The sequence below is a fragment of the Podarcis melisellensis genome, assembly GCF_964234715.1.
Source record: "Podarcis melisellensis genome assembly, chromosome: 17".
NCBI lineage: Eukaryota > Metazoa > Chordata > Lepidosauria > Squamata > Lacertidae > Podarcis > Podarcis melisellensis.
In genome coordinates, this window is record NC_138534.1 from 7,381,230 (window position 1) to 7,400,866 (window position 19,637).

Consider the following 19,637-nt stretch of genomic DNA (forward strand, 5'->3'; position numbering starts at 1 on the left):
CTGAGCTGTGCCCCCTGCCCCAAAGAGAGGTGTCTCCTCACACTGCCCCACAGGGGCCTGGTCTTGGGATGCGTCTGGGGAGACAGGGGCATTCAGCAGGTCCCCAGCTGGCTCCAGCCACTGACCAGCAGCCGGGTGAACTCTGGTTCTCAGAACAGCATCTATCAGTGACTCGAGTCTCAGAAGCCTTCAGAGACTGAGCACGCTCTGATCAGCAGAGTGAATAACTTTTCACAACGGAAGTGGCGGACGGAGACATATGTAAGCATATTTAAAGGCGTTTATTCAGCATCAGGAACAAAGGAAAAAACATCTCTGCTTCCCTTCATGTTCAAGCAAACAGCAGTATAGCAAAAGCAATATACTGTGGTACCTTGGGTTAAGTTCCAGAGGTCCACTCTTAACCTGAAACTGTTCTTAACCCGAAGCACCACTTTAGCTAATGGGGCCTCCTGCTGCCGCTGCACCGCCAGAGCACAATTTCTGTTCTCATCCTGAAGCAAAGTTCTTAACCCGAGGTACTATTTCTGGGTTAGCGGAGTCTGTAACCTGAAGCGTCTGTAACCCGAGGTACCACTGTACAATGGAAGTTCCCAGCAGACTGTGCTGGAAGTAAACAGACATGTGACATACAACAATCCACACATCTGTTCTAAAGGTGGAATGGAACTATATCCTAACACCTGGGACTTGTCTGTCCATTCCCAACAGCAAGGGCTGGTGGACTGACTGGATGGGCTCCCTCGCGCCCTTGCTTGCTTACTCCGAGGCCACCTCAGCTCCTGGCAACCAGCACCCACTGGCCAGCCCCAGAGGCACCATTCACCTGTGGAGCTTGTAGCCAGGGCTGCTGCAACAAACAGCTGTGCAAGCCTTTGGGAGGCAGAGATGCGAGAGGGCATCAGAAGAGGGAGGGAAGGAAAGAGGGACAGAGGCCAGTGTTGCCCATGGTACCTCTGACCATCATTCAAGGCACCCAGGGTGCCATAGCACACTGGTTGAAAACCACTGCCCTAAACAGACACAGCACCGACACAATCCAGGCACGGCAAGGGAGCGTGTGCTTGCTTCTCGTCTGCTTGAGACAGGAAGTAGAAAAGTGTTGGGAGAACTGAGTGAAAGGCAGGTGTCAAATGCCTCAGGAATGTTCCAGCAAACCTGCCAAAGAACCTTTGGCACTCCCTTGCACCGGCCCTCCCTGTCACACTTTCCCTCTCCCTCCTTTCGCAGAGAAAAGATGGCGCCTTTTTTGTTCCCCCAAGGCAAAACGGGAATACTTTGCTTTCAGGAAATGGGTTCTTCCATCTGCGGCCGCCTCCCCTCTACGTTACTTGGTCCTGTGTTTGAAAACACCTTTCTCCACTTGCAGGTTACAGCCAAGACATTGAGGCGCAACAGAAGTGGGGGAATGGTTGTGGGTAGATGAGAGAAAAACAAAGGACAATGGGGATGAGTGGGGAAAGAAATGGTGGGCGAATCACTCCCAATTAAAAAAAAAAAGTGAGGTTTTCAGGTTTCATTTAAGTTGTTGCATTAGCCAGATACCCACAAAATGGAGAGAATGGCCATGGACTCCGAGGTCCCTTTGGGCCCCTCAATAAAATATTTGAGGGGGCCTGATCCCCCAGTGTTGGCATTGCCATTCAAATGGTGTGTGTGCAACATGTCTTGTGATCTATTGTGTGGGCCGGGGCTTGCCTGCCTCCCCTATTTTATTCAAGTTGGGACCCCTGACTCAAATTATCTTTGAAGGCCTTCTGGTGGCCTCCTCTGTTGTGGTGTCCTGGTTAGAGGACTCTCTCCTTAAGGAGGCTCACTCTTTTCAGCGCCAAGCATTGACTTTTAAATTTCCCAGGCTTTTAACATCTGAGACATCTTCTTTTTGAAGTCTCATTATTTTATTGCTGTTTTAAGTCTGTTATTTTATTGTTTGGTGTTTTAATGTTTTTTGTTCTTTTTAATGATCTTCTTCTTGTACCTTTGAACCACCCTGGAAGTTTTATACATAAAATCTTTATTTCGGTCCAAAGACCCACAAAGCACTTTCAAAAGCAAAATAAAACAGGAATACAGGGAAAGGATTCCAAGACAGTCACTATGTCTTATCCAGAGCATGTGGGTTTATATTTCTTATTACTTCTGAGGGGAACTCAGGGTAGTATCATCTGACATATCTCCAAGGAGATACTTAAGGTAGAAGGTTTTGGATTTTCCAGTTAAGTTTACCAAGAGAGGTTTAATTAATTGATCCCCGGCTTGTCTGAACTGCTCAGTGTACAGTTGATACCCTGAGAGCATAAGCAGAGTCTATTCTGATATGGTATGCCAGACAGTCTACCATTTAGTACAGTGGCACCTCGGGTTACATACGCTTCAGGTTACAGATTCCGCTAACCCAGAAATAGTGCTTCAGGTTAAGAACTTTGCTTCAGGATGAGAACAGAAATCGTGCTCCGGCGGTGCGGCAGCAGCAGGAGGCCCCATTAGCTAAAGTGGTGCTTCAGGTTAAGAACAGTTTCAGGTTAAGTACGGACCTCTGGAACGAATTAAGTACTTAACCCGAGGTACCACTGTATGTCTGATGGAAATACATTTAGTCTGGCTTTGGTGAATAATCAGTGATAGTTAGGGACAGACAGAATCATGAAATATGATTGGTAACTGAAATTCATGGCCATAGTGGATTCCCTAGTAGTCCACAGGTTACATAAGATCTAGAGCGAAGATCTAGATCTAAATTTTTATATATGGGCAGTCTATAAGATGAAGAATTATTTAACTAGAATTGTGCCAAACATTTTGTCCCCGTCCCCCCCACAACCATTTTTTGGGAGAACCAAAAACCTCGTGAAAGATCACTGAGGGAGGAAAATATTTTTTTCTGAAATGTTTGGGAGGGGGTTGTTCACATACGGTTCTTTGCTTAACTTTATGATGCGGCCAAGAGATTTCCAAGTGTTTGGGTGTTGTTGTTGTTGTTTTCAACTTTAAAAAGCCTCCACGCTACTTGTTGTTGTTTAGTCGTTTAGTCGTGTCCGACTCTTCGTGACCCCCTGGACCAGAGCACGCCAGGCACTCCCGTCTTCCACTGCCTCCTGCAGTTTGATCAAACTCATGCTGGTAGCTTCCAGAACACTGTCCCACCATCTTGTCCTCCGTCGTCCCCTTCTCCTTGTGCCCTCCATCTTTCCCAACATCAGGGTCTTTTCCAGGGAGTCTTCTCTTCTCATGAGGTGGCCAAAGTATTGGAGCCTCAGCTTCAGGATCTGTCCTTCCAGTGAGCAGTCAGGGCTGATTTCCTTAAGAATGGAGAGGTTTGATCTTCTTGCAGTCCATGGGACTCTCAAGAGTCTCCTCCAGCACCATAGTTCAAAAGCATCAATTCTTACAGTATTGCAAGGCCCTCTCCACAAGCCACCACGAGGCAAACTTCTTGGATTTCTTCTGGAGCCGCATTGCTTCACATCGTGTGACTCTGAAGGGATTCCAGAAAGTGTAGCTGGTGGGAAGTGTTACAATACTTTCTCCTTCCAGCTGCACTTCCTGACAAGTTCCAGCATCACTCTCCCAAACATTTCAGATAAATTTATTCTCTCTGCAGTAAAGTAGCAGATTAACCACCCCACAATCTGTGCAGGGGAGTTAATATGTTTGGGGAACTGGGTGGATAATTTCATCCCCACTTTAGATTTAACAGTGATGAGTACCAGAAAATCAGGGCTGCACCTGATAAATATGAATGGCTGGAGTGTGTGAGAGATGAGAGAGCTCTGCCTTCTTCGCCTCCCAGCCGCTCCAGACTCCCCCTCCCCTCCCAGGGGTATTTTGCAACCTGTCCTTGCCACGATTGCAGTGCATTAGTGGTGTATTTCTACTAGAAATTTCTACTACGCATAATTCCATTTGTGCCCTGCCTCCTCGATGTTATTGTATTATTGCCATCTGGAGGAGGAGGAGTTTGGATTTGATATCCTGCTTTATCACTACCCTAAGGAGTCTCAAAGCGGCTAACATTCTCCTTTCCCTTCCTCCCTCACAACAAACACTCTGTGAGGTGAGTGGGGCTGAGAGACTTCAGAGAAGTGTGACTGGCCCAAGGTCACCCAGCAGCTGCATGTGGAGGAGCGGGGAAGCGAACCCAGTTCACCAGATTATGAGTCCACTGCTCTTAACCACTACATCACACTGGAGGGGCACCCTTGCGCTATATGCAACTCTATTGGTACAAAAAATAAAGTGGAACATTTCTGGTATGAAATGTTACAGGATTTCATCAGGAAGATATGGGAAAGGAAGCATCATGTTTGCCCTGAAACCTTTGCAGATGCAAACAATATTGAAAGCAGGACCACAAATAAACAGTATCTTGATGAACACAAATCTCTTCTTTGGCAATCACTGAGGCCGAGTAATATTTTCTTCCATGAACATGATCTTAACAGTGAGTCCATAAGTGACTGTGGAGGAGAGTTCTGAATCCGCACGTCCTTCCACAGTGGGGACATAGGTTTCTGGGAGGGAGTTGATTATGGTGAGGGTTTGTCAAACATGCCTTCCTCTTAGCACATTTCTCCCGTTTGTCCTGAGTTTGAGCGTCTTCAAAGTAAAGGCTGTTCTCCAATTGGAGCGCTCACAGGCCAGTGTCTCCCAATTGTCAGTGTTTATACTACATTTTTAAAGATTTGCCTTGTGAGAATCTTTAAACCTCTTTTGTTGACCAGCAGCATTACGCTGTCCGTTTTAAAGTTCAGAATAGAGTAGTTACTTTGGAAGGCGACAATCAGGATGCAAACAGTATTGAAAGCAGGGCCAGGGCCGTCTTACCCACAGGTGCTAGGGGTGTGGGGCACCCGGGCACCAGGCTCTCGGCGACACCAGGCCGAGAGTCTGGGGCCTGAGAGTTGAGTCTGGGGAAGAGCCCGCCCTTCAGTCGGAGTGCCACAGCGGGCTCTTCTGCTGCGGGCGGCTCTGCACCGTGAGTTCAGGGGCGACCGAGCCAGCGAGACGCTGAGGTGGGAGGGCAGCTCTGCCCTCCTGCACGCCTGGGTCTGGGCAACTTGGGGGGGGGGTCGCTGGACCGATTTTTGCACCTCAGCACCACATATGCTTAAGACAGCCCTGAGCAGGACCCCAAATAAACACCTCAGTATCTTCATGAACACAAATCATCATGAAGGCACAATAAGAAGCATCTCTGGGGGAGCCTTCAGGGGATGAAAACAACAGGAGACAGACACAGCCGCCACCAAAGAGTGTCCTGGGAAGGAAGCAAGGATCCAGCCTGTGCGCAACCTGCACCTTGGAAGCTGCTGCAGCTGACAGAAAGAGGCAAACTGGGAGAGGGGAACGGCAGGGGAAAGTCTGGGGGTTATGGCTGGGTTAGGAGGAGGAGAGGCTATAAATAACCTGGACCGCAGCAGTGGTTTTTCAGTGGCCCATCTGAGCTTTCTGTGCTAAATTAAGTTCTGTTTGGCACCATGAGGTGGAAAACCGAAGCACCATTTGAGTAACAAAGTCATTTTCCTGTCAAAGGTGACCATTGTGCTGTCTGTGCTGGGTAGTGAAGGAGGCACCTCAGGGAGAGAATTTATTTTTGCGCTTCGAAGTAGGCAACCGTACTAAGTGTCATAATGACTTTTGCAGCTGATTGCCTTGGCCAGACTAAAGTTCAGGGAATGTGTATTAGGCATAACCTCATTCTACTCATCTATATGGGTTTGCTCCTTGGAGAACCCTCCCTGGTGGAGGAAGCCACGCTGCTGTGAGACTTAGTTTCCTGAATTATATATTTAACCTGCCATATAGAAATACTTAAGGGCTGTGTACATTCAAAGAGCAATTCAATGTAAAAAGCTGATTAAAATGCAGGCTTAGACGACCATAATGAGCCCAGCAGATAGGCCTGACACCCACAGACTAATAAAGAGGACAGTATTTTTGGGTGGCTCTCAGCCACATTTGACCGCCCAGCCGGCCCTTGCATTGGCTTCCCAAAACTGAGTAAGGTGATGGGCTTTGGGAAGGAGGTGTGAGGGCTCCTAGAGTCCTTCCTCTTCCTTCTCAAAGCCTAGTTAGTGGTCTCCCAGCATGAGGCCTCACTCTCCCCATACCTGACACGGCATTATGCAGCCCACAGGTTCCATGTCAAAGTACCCTTGTACTGGCCCAGGAACACAGGTGGCGCTGTGGTCTAAACCACTGAGACTCTTGGGCTTGCTGATCAGAAGGTCAGCGGTTTGAATCCCCAAGACGAGGTGAGCTCCCATTGCTCTTTTCCAGCTCCTGCCAACCTAGCAGTTCGAAAGCACACCAGTGCAAGTAGATAAATAGGTACTGCTGCGGCAGGAAAATAAACAGTGTTTCTGTGCACTCTGCTTTCCGTCATGGTCCTCTGTGCACCAGTAGCAGTTTAGTCTTGCTGGCCACATGACCCAGAAAGCTGTCTGTGGACAAACACCAGCTCCCTCGGCCTGAAAGCGAGATAGGTGCCGCAACCCCATAGTGGCCTTTGACTGGACTTAACTGTCCAGGGGTCCTTTACCTGTTACCTTATTCATATAAGCACCAGGTAAGTCAGGTCCTGCCCTGGAATGATGTGGGTGATGCCAAGTACTGGGAGCAGCTCCTCCCTTCGCTGTCGCAAGCGCAGTCTTCTACCACCTCCATGTGCAACCTGCCCCTCTCTCAGCCCACACAGCTCAGGGCGGTGGCCTGTTGCAAGTTCTTAGCTGGTGGTACACAGCTGTGAACTTTAAACCCAATGCAAATCCCTCCTCAAAATGAATTTCTCCCGCTCAGCTCACAATGAATGACTCATTGGTACAACAAGAACAAACAATTCCATGGTTTTCCTCCTCTGGGCTTTTGTGAGCATACTGCCTGTTCCCAATCTCTCTCACACACTCTCTCCAGGAACGCTACAGTTTTTGACTGAGCCTTATGTTCACCTCAGGAGCCCCTGAATTCATGTGATCTGTTTGCTCTGAGAGGGCGCAGCAGTCTACCATGAAGGCTGCCTTGCTTGCTCCTGAAACCCCACCCAGGTCTGGCCTGGCCTGCTAAGGGCAGTCCTGTTTCCCCATCTCCAGCTTCTGTCTCCATGTCTCATTCAAAAAAGAAGAACCTTGTTTATGAGCCATCGGGTGGCATTCTGACTCTTTCACCACTTCAGGGACGAAAACATCCAAGACTGAAGGCAGGCAGGAATTCTGAAGCGAGGCAGAAACATGGTTTGAAGGCACTTCCTTTGCCCCAAACGCAAATCCTTTGGCAGGGAAAAAGTGGATGTGTGTTCTACTCTAGCTGAGCCAAAATTTTGCCACATTTTTCAGGAGTGGAGAAATGGGGCTAACCATTTTGGCTGTTTTTCAAGGAGGGGCTGCTACTCCAGCATACCTTCCAAGTGTCCCCATTTTTCAGGGTCATCCCCATAATTATGAAGGCTGCCCTGGCTTCTGATTTGTTCCCAGGGTGTCTCTGTTTCCCCCACCAATGCTGCTGCTGCCAAGCTTGGGATGAGCCGGCATTTTAAAAAATGCTTTATGTGTCCACATCCAAGGTGGGCAGTACTCTTCTTTACAATACTAAAGGTAAAGGGACCCCTGACCATTAGGTCCAGTCACAGACGACTCTGGGGTTGCAGCTCTCATCTCGCTTTACTGGCTGAGGGAGCCGGCGTACAGCTTCCGGGTCATGTCGCCAGCATGACTCAGCTGCTTCTGCCGAACCAGAGCAGCGCACAGAAACGCCATTTACCTTCCCACCGGAGCGGTACCTATTTATCTACTTGCACTTTGGTGTGCTTTCAAACTGCTAGGTTGGCAGGAACAGAGACCAAGCAACGGGAGCTCACGCCATCGTGGGGATTCGAACCGCCGACCTTCTGATCGGCAAGTCCTAGGCTCTGTGGTTCAAAGTCCTTATTGAGTGTTCATGGGTTGCAAGGTCCAGCTGGAGAGGCTCAGAGGGGGCCCTTTTATGAGAGGTGAGGCTCTCACCTCAAATGGCAAGTTCTCAGCTGCCATTAAGCATGGAAGAGTGGGAGACAGACAGCTTTCATGGTCACATCATATGACTGCTTCAGAAAAGGTAGGGGAGCCACCACCAGGGAAGCCAGGGGCAGGAGGAGTTGCCTGTCCTAATAGCGACTGTGGGGCAACTGCTCAGAGCACCCTTGGGCCCCACTGAAGGCAGGAACTCAGGCCACAGGATCCTCTGTTTGGTAGCTTCCTCAGGAACAAAGATGGAAACAAACACAGACAGATGCCACCATTCGTGTGCTTGCCAGGGATTTTGAGGTCTCCCTTCATCAGGCTCCACTCCTGAGGACAAGACCTGATCTAAATGCTTCTGGGATCAGGGCCTCTCCTGATGCATCAGACCTGCTGTAAGGACCTTCAGCTGCTGCCTGTGCAACGTCTGTCCTTCCCAGCTCCTTGCCTACTTTATGCTGCTGTTGCATGTCCAAGACCCTGGCTGCAGTGAAAGGTTCCCCTCCTAGGCGGACAGTTCCCCATCTGCCTCTCTTGCAGGTCCCCACAACGCCAAGCCCAACAGCTCTCCGCATTTGTAGGAATGGGACACTCACACCGCTTCTGTGCATTTCAGTAAAGGCATTCACACAGGTATTTCATTCTGGAATTTCCCCCTTTCTAAATGAATGGATGGCAGAGCTGCTTGGAATTTTCATCATCCCACCCCAGAGAGGTGTTATCAGTCGTTCTCAAGCCATGATATCATTTGTATTCAGGAGTCTGTCCGTGCCTGGAAATCGTGTTGTATGAGTTAATACTGTTAAACCCTTAATTTATTTGTTTGTGGTCTTTTCAGGCTCTTTGGTTCTGTTGGGAAGGCTGTGCATTCATTGGCGAAACAGCCAATGATGGATGACGCTCAAGCACACACACGCTGAAGCGCCACTCAAACTTACACTCATCTGTTATGGCTATTCATTTTTTTAAAAAACCAACCAACCATTTTTATTGGTTTTTAAACAAGTCACAATAAACAACTTCAAATAAAATTTAAGATTATAAAATAACTTTATCTACTGCTGCAGTGTTATAAAAGGACTATAGGTAAAGGTAAAGGTACCCCTGCCCGTACGGGCCAGTCTTGACAGACTCTGGGGTTGTGCGCCCATCTCACTTAAGAGGCCAGGGGCCAGCGCTGTCCGGAGACACTTCCGAGTCACGTGGCCAGCGTGACATCGCTGCTCTGGCGAGCCAGAGCCGCACACGGAAACGCCGTTTACCTTCCCGCTGGTAAGCGGTCCCTATTTATCTACTTGCACCCGGAGGTGCTTTCGAACTGCTAGGTTGGCAGGCGCTGGGACCAAGCAGCGGGAGCGCACCCCGCCGCAGGGATTCGAACCGCCGACCTTTCGATCGGCAAGTCCTAGGCGCTGAGGCTTTAACCCACAGCGCCACCTGCGTCCCCTATAAAAGGACTATAATAAGCATTAATTATACATTACAAAGGGGACGCAGGTGGCGCTGTGGGTTAAAGCCTCAGCGCCTAGGACTTGCCGATCGAAAGGTCGGCGGTTCGAATCCCTGCGGCGGGGTGCGCTCCCGCTGCTTGGTCCCAGCGCCTGCCAACCTAGCAGTTCGAAAGCACCTCCGGGTGCAAGTAGATAAATAGGGACCGCTTACCAGCGGGAAGGTAAACGGCGTTTCCGTGTGCGGCTCTGGCTCGCCAGAGCAGCGATGTCACGCTGGCCACGTGACTCGGAAGTGTCTCCGGACAGCGCTGGCCCCTGGCCTCTTAAGTGAGATGGGCGCACAACCCCAGAGTCTGTCAAGACTGGCCCGTACGGGCAGGGGTACCTTTACCTTTTTATACATTACAATCATGTTGGCTCATTAAATGTTTTCAATCCATACCTCACTGCCACACTGGCTTGTTTAATTTCAGTCAAGATATCTTATCCACAAGCATTTTTGTGGTGGTGACGGTGGCATTAAAAGTTTTGTTTTTCATTAATAAAAGTAAAAAAAGGAAATCAATCTGTGTCAAACGTATCTTTTTGGGAAATGCCTTCAATTGCCCATCGATGGTGTGTGAGGCCTTCTGGTAGAGCTACGTTTCAGATACTGTATTGTTAAGCCAAGCCTTAATTGGTACATTGGAAGCTTCCTTCCATTGTTGCGCAATAACTAGCCTAGCTGCTGTGAACAAAAAGAAAATTAAGTCTTTCGATTTGGGAGTAGAGTTTGGAGTCAGATCTAAGAGCAAATCAGAAGAAATAGAATGTGTAGTGATTTTGGAGATCAGATAAAACACTTCCCCCCCCCAACAGTCATGGACACTCCGGCCAAACATGAAAATAGGAATCTTGTCCTCCACTGCCTTTGCAGCATTACAGTGAAATCGAAGAATGTGTTCTTTCCAAGGCGCATGGGGTTCCAATGCCATCGAAAGATACTTTTAAGGGAAACTTACTGGAGGCGAGCTGAAATTGTTTTTAAAGATGGATTGTGTCACATAGACTCCTATGCATTTCCACTTATCAAGATTCCAGTGCCATCTTCCCATCTCATTCAGGTACCTTGCCAGCAAAGATGTCTAAAATCATACCATATATCACTGACACAGCCCTATTCATGTCAAAGCTAGGTCTGTGTCAAAGATCTCAAGCCCTCACCTATGCGTTCCAAATATTTTGCGAATGTTCATGATTGGTAAAGTTGTGGCCAAGACCATTTTATGCCTTTCGTCTTTGCTACTAGATCCTCTTCTGAAATTGCCTTGCCTCTTTCGAACAGTTCTCTCACTCTGCAGAAGCCATTAGCTTTGAGGTCTTTAAACTGCTTATATTGATCTGCTGTTTTTGAGAACAGGTTGGCCATCTTTCCTTGTTCCATGCAATACAGCTGCAAGAAGGGCAGAGCACAAGCTGATGGTATCATGTGGCTGTTTTCTATATGAACAATGGGATATCCACTGAGGCCTCTAATGAGAGGTTTTCAAATAAAAACATCTTGAAGGTCCCAGGCCACAGAGAAGTTAGGCTGGCCTCAACTAGAGCCAGGGCTTTTTCGGCTGTGGCTCCGATCTGGTGGAACGCTCTGTCACTAGAGACTAGGGCCCTGCGGGACTTGACATCTTTCCGCAGGGCCTGCAAGACAGAGCTGTTCCACCAGGCCTTTGGCCAGGGCACAGCCTGACTCCCTCCCTCGGCAATCTTCGTGGAGCTCTGGCACAATGGTTGCCAGTGGCTTGATTTGAATCAATTTTATAATGAATGATTTTAGAGTGTTGTTTGTGCTGTACTTTTGTACTGTTTTATTGTTGTTAGCCGCCCTGAGCCCGGCTTCGGCTGGGGAGGGCGGGATATAAATAAAAATTATTATTATTATTATTATTATTATTATTATTATTATTATCAGTGATTGAATTTGGAAAACTGTGTAGTGTAGCCCAAGATAGGGCATTCCTAGCCCTCCTTTCCTCCTGGGTCTAATTATGGTTTTCTGGCTGAGTTTTTACCTAATGGGGGGGGGGGAGTTAATTTAGTTTGCCATTTTTAAAGTATACGTCATAAGCCATATGAAGAGAGGTGTGGACAAAGAACAGGTGACTTGGAAATACATCCAGAAATGCTGTTGTTGACAACCCCAGGGAAATGCAATTTGAAACGCAGCAAAACAAAGTGGCCTTCCTGCATTTTAAACCAGTAATGTGTACACAACCTTAGTGACTGGATCCCACCAGAAAATAGCAACATTCTGAAAGCAGCCTCATGCACCCAAGCATGACATGTTGGTTTTGAATCCATAGTGTATATCCATAATGTATATCCCTGGCAAACAAACTGGGAACTCAGCTTTTAATCACAGAAGCCAGAATCACTCAAATCCCGTCAAAGCAGTCATGGAAGCAGTGATGAAGTTTGTACATTTGTGGTACGTGTCACCCATTGTCTCAGGATATTCTCAGCTTCTATCATGCCAATGTCAAGTTCTTGTGGTTCAAACTCAAAACTCTCAGAAAACACAGCCGCACATGGATTGGGGCAGAAGGGATCGTGGATTTGAAGCCAACTTCGAAAGAGCTGTTTTGAGAGTCTGACTCATATTTTTAAATAAATAGTAATAATAAGAAACAACTAGGAGTGCCAGGAGAAGAATTAACCATTGGAACAGTTTACGAACAGAGCACGGCAACTTCTCAATTATGCTGTGCCTTCGCAATGAAGAGCTGACATTCCTTTCTCACTAAAAAGCCCTGTGAATCGCCCTGAGACCTGTGGGTATAGGGTGGCCTATAAATTCAATTAGTGATGGTGATGATGATTATGATAATGGGGGTGGTGGTCCCACCAGGGTGTTTCGTGTGCACTCAGTGTGCTGAGGCATGTTTTGTGCAGCATCCACACAACATTGTTTTCATCAAATGATCAAGGGTCTGGAAAACAAGCCTTATGAGGAACAGCTGAGGGAGTTAGGTACAGTGGCGTAGCGTGGGTTGTCAGCACCCGGGGCAAGGCAAGTAATTTGCACCCCCTAACCTGGGGCAAGGCAAGTAATTTGCGCCCCCTAACCCCTAACCTGCGCCGCTGCCAGCTTCTTCTTGCTGCTGCCTGGGCTGGTCTGGTGTGGTTCTCTCCCGCGCTCAGCGCTGTGCTGGGCGGCCGCTGCACTGTCCCTCCCCCAGATAGTCCCTTGCTCTCTCTCCGCACCGCACGCCTGGCACCCACCCCCTCCACAGTGGGCAGCGACCCGGTGGCTCGGATCGGATTCGCACAGCCAGCACTGCAGTGAGAGAGAGTGAGTGAGCCAGGTAGGGACAGAGAGCTACGAGTGCGAGCGCGCCCCCCCCCCAGATGTGCGCCCGGTGCGGCCGGCCCCCCCTGCACCCCCCACGCTACGCCACTGGTTATGTATGTTTAGCTGGTGGTGCATAGCTGTGTGCTGTAAGTCCAATGTGAACAAAGGCAGTGTGGGACGTGAGGCTCAAGCTATGGGTCTTTGAGAGGGAGGAATAGTTGGTCCTGCTTTGTAAAACATGGGTTTCCCCTCCTCATCCAAACAGCAGCAGCTGGCAAGTGGTTTTCTTTTTTTAAAGAATCATGAGATTCTTTTACAAACTGGTACCATGTGTGGAGAGAAGAAATTCCCGCCCCACTCCGAGCTCTCCCACTCTCCCTGCCCTCCACCAAGTCACCTGAGGTCTGAGAAGCATGGTGGCATGGTGAGAGAGTTGATTCCAAGCCTGCAGATATTGTGAAAGAAAGCCCGCCCTGGGAATAGTGCTTCTGAGCTAGTGCTCTCATGCAAACAGGCCTCTTAGAAATGTGAGCCCTTTCCTCTGCCCGCCCCCCTCACCTATTTCTTTCGTAATTAATAGGAACTCGCATACTTGAAGGGGGAGCACAGCCATAACAGGACATCTAAACACCTATTCAGCTTTCGTTTTGCACTGACTGATGGCCCTGCCCACTGTACCTTAAAGCACATCTTTTCACCCAGGTTTTATTTTTATTTTTTTAAGGATAGGAACTCTCAGTAAATCTACCACAGCCCCACTCGGTGCTAACAATGGTCTGCTGTAATTATTGTATTCTTTCTTATTTGTTGTACAACCAAACCTCAGATCCTTTTTTTAAAAAAAAATAATTTTTATTAATTTCCACAACAACAAAAAAGACAAAACACACCACATAAAGAAAAAACAACAACAACAAAAAAAACCCAAATACAAATAAAACATGGCTTCCCCATACCTCCCTTTCACTGCATTCTTATTTTTAAAAGATATTCCCTTAGCAACCCTTCAGTCAGATTCTTATAGAGTCTCTTAGAGTTTACTTAGCGCTCTTATTTACCGCTGTGATTCTCTGTTTCATACCCCTTGGCATCTTAACAGTCCACAATTTTACAACAGTTTTTAAGATATACTTTAAATTTTTTCCAGTCCTCTTCCACTGTCTCTTTCCTCTGGTCACGGATTCTGCCGGTCATCTCTGCCAGTCCCATAAAGTCAATCACCTTTGTCTGCCACTCTTCCAGAGTAGGTAGTTCTTGCATCTTCCAATACTTTGCCACAAGAATCCTTGCTGCTGTAGTTGCATACATAAAAAATGTTCTATCCTTCTTTAATACCAATTGGCCGACCATGCCCAAGAGAAAAGCCTCCGGTTTCTTTGTAAATGTCCACTTAAGGACCTTCTTAATTTCATTATAGATCATTTCCCAGTAGGCTTTAACCTTAGGGCAGGTCCACCAAAGGTGATAGAAGGTTCCCTCAGACTCATTACATTTCCAACATTTATTATTGGGCATATGATAGATCTTTGCCAGCTTAACTGGGGTCATGTACCACCTATAGATCATTTTCATTATATTCTCTTTTAGGGCACTACATGCCGTAAACTTAATTCCAGTGGTCCATAACCTCAGATCCTTAACACCTCCGTTTTGGAACTTTTCGGCTCCCGAACACCGAAAACCCAGAAGTAAATGCTCCAGTTTTTGAATGTTTTTCGGAAGCCGAACATCAGATGCGGTTTCCACCGAGTGCAGGAAACTACTGCAATCAATCGGAAGCCGCGCCTTGGTTGTTGAACATTTCGGAAGCCAAACAGGCTTCCGGAATGGATTACGTTCGACAACCGAGGTTTGACTGTATCTTATCTGAAGATTTGGTTATTTAAAATTCCGTTCTACATTTTTTATAGTACGTATGTTAAGACGTAGCCTGTCCTGGAATCCATGCAATTGATGGGATGGGATATTACCTGAAAAAATACATGAACCGATAAACAAACTCCAGGCCTGATGTGAACTCCATCTATATCTGAGGAATCAAGCAGATGTGTATGCAATCTAAGGTCATAGCTGGCTCCTTGAGTTACAGCAAAAAGCTCTCCCAGAGCCAGCCAGCGCACTCTCTGGAATCCAGGGAGAATGAAGAGCTTGGCTTCAGTCCCTTGTGGTCTATATAAGCCGGGGCTTCAGGACTCACTTCAAGGGCACATCTGAGCATCTTATGTACCCTGCCATTTCAAAGGCATGAATAATGGGTGGTAGGTCTAAGCCAGATAGAAAGAGTCACAGTGTTCTCTCCAGATGGAGTTGGTTAAAAGTGTCTCTGGCGGTTGCCACACACCACATCCTGTAAGTTTGGGCACAGGAAAGGATCCAGGTGAGAGCTTGCTGTACTACTCAGTGGCCAAGAAACCAAACGGTGTCTTCGTGGCCTCATTGATGTGGGCCCCCGGACTACAGAGATTCATGTGCTGGGAATGTGGACGCATAATATTGGTGTTGCCAATGTTCTCGTTGTCTTCTGTGTCTGAATGTATGCAACATGGGCTGTTCTGGGTAAGCAATGCTCTCCTTAAGTATCTGCAGTTAGGGTTTCAGTTTCTACCTTCCCCTTAAATTTGTTCATTCCCAACCTTTATGTATATGAGCGCATATCTATATTGTGTTGAAACTAGTTGTTTTTATTTGATATCACAGTCATTTTTGAAGGTGCCCACAGTAGCTGGCACCCTGTCCCAGCAACATCAATGGCCCAAATAGGATACTTGCTTGCTTTTAATTTATTTACTATGAACAAAGCAAAACAACAAGTGCAAACATAGCAAAAGGAAAGAAAACAAAGACTCAAAACTGTAAGCCATGAAGCATCACAGCCTGGAAAGACAAAAGTGCAGAAATGCAGCACAGCTCCAAAGGGACAATGAAGTATGTAACTCATACAAAGGTTCCATTTACAAATAATAAAGATATATAAAATAAAAGTATTCTCTGCCTAGTTGACCATTAAAATTTTTTTGGGGGGGGCAGGCATTGTTGGTATTGTAGTCCCACTCCTCCTATTGTAGTCCACTCCTCCACATTTAGCAGCCGATAACACAATGCCCATTCTCAGAAAGAAACAGATCTGAACTAATAGAAAAGAGGACCAATGAACATGTACAGAGTGTATCGCCCTCAGCATTGGTCAACTACATTCTGCCCTGCACATCAAGGAGTTTAGAGTTGCCATATTTTAAGTACTGAAAATTTGTTGAACTTTGCCTTTTTTCAGTTTTGCAGAAACAACACTGCCAATGGGTTGTCATACATCTGGATTTTCCTGGACTTTTTTTTTTTTTGCCAATTGCCGCCCGCAGACTGCTGCCAACTGCAGTATTCTGAATATGTCCAGGAAATTCTAGGTGTATGGCAACCCTAAAGGAGTGAGGCTTCCATCTACATAGACCTGAACTCCAGGACATTTTAGTGATTCAACACTTTCCTTGCCTCCGTTCTGAGAACCGAGTACAAAAAATAACAGTGTTTTGATACTTCTGAGTAGCTGCTGATGGTGTATTTATGCCAGCATGTGGCCCCAGACTGCGCCCATTCATTTCCATCAACACTTGCTTGCCTTCATTAATAAAACTTTGTCAGCTCGCAAGATCTAAGCTACAAAGGCTTTGGAAAAGTCCACGATCTGTTGCTCCTCTGCGTGCCGAAGATGGGTTGGGCTGGGCTGGGCTGGGCTGGCCACTCCCCATGGTCCTTGTTTGTGCAGATCTGTGGCTTCCACAGAAGCCCTGCCCAAGGAATACAATCTGCTATGAATCACTGCAATATTGGATTAGATGTCCCCTCAGCAGACGGCTAATTCAAACCATGCCATCCCACAGTGAGGCCTTTCTGCTCACTCACGTGGGTAGGCGGTGGAGGGGGAGAAAGGAGTTCTGTGAATAGCACCACTCAAACACTTCATTTTGTTCTCTCTCCTCTGATTTTCTCAGCAGTCAAGTGATCTCCTCTCTTTGCATCCCTGCCTCAGTTTACTCACTGTGAAGCAGAGCCAGCGCTATGGCCTGTGAAATTCACCCGTCGTTATCTGACGGCATTAAACACCAAACCAAGAATCCAAGGTGGGTATTCAGCAACTGGGCATGACTCCCCAAAATAAAATTTGCATGACAAACTGGAAGAGATCCTCCTAGGAAAGGCTGCCCCCTGCTGGCTCGTTTTGGTCAATTGCTAGCACATGTGATCGTTCGGATAAGCCAGCCCAAAGTATCTTGCTAACATAGGGTAATCTGAGGGCATATGCAAACAGGTACCAGTTTATCCTTCACGGCTTCCTGCAGGAAACTCAGGAACTGTATTTTAATGGGAGTGCTAAGAGTTCTCTACTGCATGTGGCTTGAAACTTAAGTTCCCAGGATTCAGTGGGGAAAGGAACACAATTACACCAGCTTAAATCTGTCCCACAAATTATGCTATCAGGAGCTTTCTCACTGATAATGCCAGGGCGCTCCAAAAGAGGAATTCTAGCAGAGCAAGGAGCCCAAAGGTGCCCAAAGGCTAAGATATGGTTACCAGACGTCCCCGTTTCCCAGGGACAGTCCCCGGAATGTCCCTGGACAAAATCCGTCCCCGGAATGTCCCCGGATTTCATTTAATGTCCCTGGATTTATATTTTAAGTGTTGTAGATTTATTACTAGGGAATGAATGTTGCGTGATTGGTTCAATGGCACAAGACACATCATATGGGGACTTCCGGCGAGGCAAAATGGCGGGCGTCACGGCAGAGAGCAGCTCCTGAAGCCAGCCAGAGCCAACTGCGCTACCAGGCTGGCTCCGGGCTGCTGAGACTGCTGCTGCCAGTGCCACTGCCAAGGGGGAACCGGGGATGCCCAGTGCGTCAACTGGGGGAACCGCTGACAACCCCCCCCCCCCAGTGACCCAAATTGAGCCGGGAGCAAGAGCGCCCAGCCACCTGGCCAACTGCCCAGGGGCGCTCCAGGGCCAGGAAAACCCCGGACCTGATGCAGGGAGAAGGAGGAGAGGAGAAGGAGAAGGAAGAGAGAGAAAGAGGAAGGAGAAAAAAAGAGGGGAGCCCCAAACTTTCCATGCCGCTGCCACCACCATCACTGAGGAGGAGAGGTAGGAGAGCACTGGGACGGCAAGGACACGTGGCCGAGCCCAGGCCCGACCCAAGCTTACTCCATGGCGACTCAGAGAAGGCCACACAACAGAAGAGACCACAGAAGAGAATATATTATAGTACTTATTAACCTTTTTTTAAAAAAAAAAAAAACTTTTTAAATAACTTTTTTTTTTTAAGTGTCCCTGGATTCTCTGAAAAAAATCTGGTAACCTTAGGCTAAGATGCACATACACAGTGTCTCCTGCTGCATAGCCCTCAACTCAGCTGGTCTGTCCTTCACACCCCTAAAAATTGCCCCCCCCCAACTGGGTAGCTGGGCTGCCTCATGTCAGACTAGCCCCAGGACTGTGCTTCCCAACAAACTTGAATTTCATCCTGTTTCTTTTCTTTGTAGTGTAATTTTTTATTTCCCCCTCCCCAAACATTTTTACAATAATCTTCACATCAAATAGTTGCATTGTTTCATAAATTGACTTCCCAACTCTGCAGTGTTTCTGCTCAGACCTTTTCTACTGCATTACATCAAGTGTCCTGCTTGGCAGGGGGTTGGACTCGATGGCCCTTGTGGTTTCTTCCAAGTCTATGATTCTATGATTCTATGATCTTTATCTATTATAAAAAGTTTCTCTGGTACAATTATTCTATCATCCCCCCTCCCCCACTGCTTTTATCTTGAATCCCCTGCCCGTGGTTTCATTTGACTATAGTATTTTTTAAAAAAATATTCCACAAAATACCTCCATTTGTCTATAAAAAGTTCATCGTTTTAATCTCTTAATTTCACTGTCAGTTTTGCCATTTCTGCGTAGTCTGTTACTTTCAAGAGCCACTCTTCCTTTGTTGGAACTTGTTCTTCTTTCCATTTCTGTGCATATAATATTGACAGATGGCCAACCAACCTCTGCTTAAAAACCTCTGTGCATATAATATTCTAGCTGCTGTTGTCACGTACACAGAATCATAAGAGTTAGAAGGGACCCCCAAGGGTAATCAAATCCATCCCCCTTCAATGCAGGAATCTCAACTAAAGCATTTGTTCTGGAGGTCCATTCTTAACCTGAAACTGTTCTTAACCTGAGGTACCATTTTAGCTAATGGGGCCTCCGGGTACTGCCACACAATTTCTGTTCTCATCCTGAAGCAAAGTTCTTAACCTGAGGTAATATTTCTGGGTTAGCGGAGTCTGTAACCTGAAGCATATGTGACCTGAAGTGTCTGTAACCCGAGGTACCACTGTATGGTAATTTATGGACCTAATAGGAATCTAAAGCCATTTGCATATGTTGCCACGCAACCAGTCCATGCAGAATGTAATGTAAAGGTAAAGGGACCCCCTGACCATAAGGTCCAGCTGTGGCTGACTCTGGGGTTGTGGTGCTCATCTCGCTTTATTGGCCAAGGGAGCCGGCATACAGCTTCCAGGTCATGTGGCCAGCATGACTAAGCCACTTCTGGCCAACCAGAGCAGCACACGGAAACACCGTTTACCTTCCTGCCAGAGCAGTACCTATTTATCTACTTGTACTTTGATGTGCTTTTGAACTGCTAGGTTGGCAGGAACAGGGACTGAGCAGCAGGAACTCACCCCGTTGTGGGGATTCGAACCGCCCACCTTCTGATCAGCAAATCCTAGGCTCTGTGGTTTAACCCACAGCACCACCCGTGTCCCATGCAGAATGTAGGTACCCTATATATATAAATGAGCAAACCAGTGATATTTTAGGGAGCA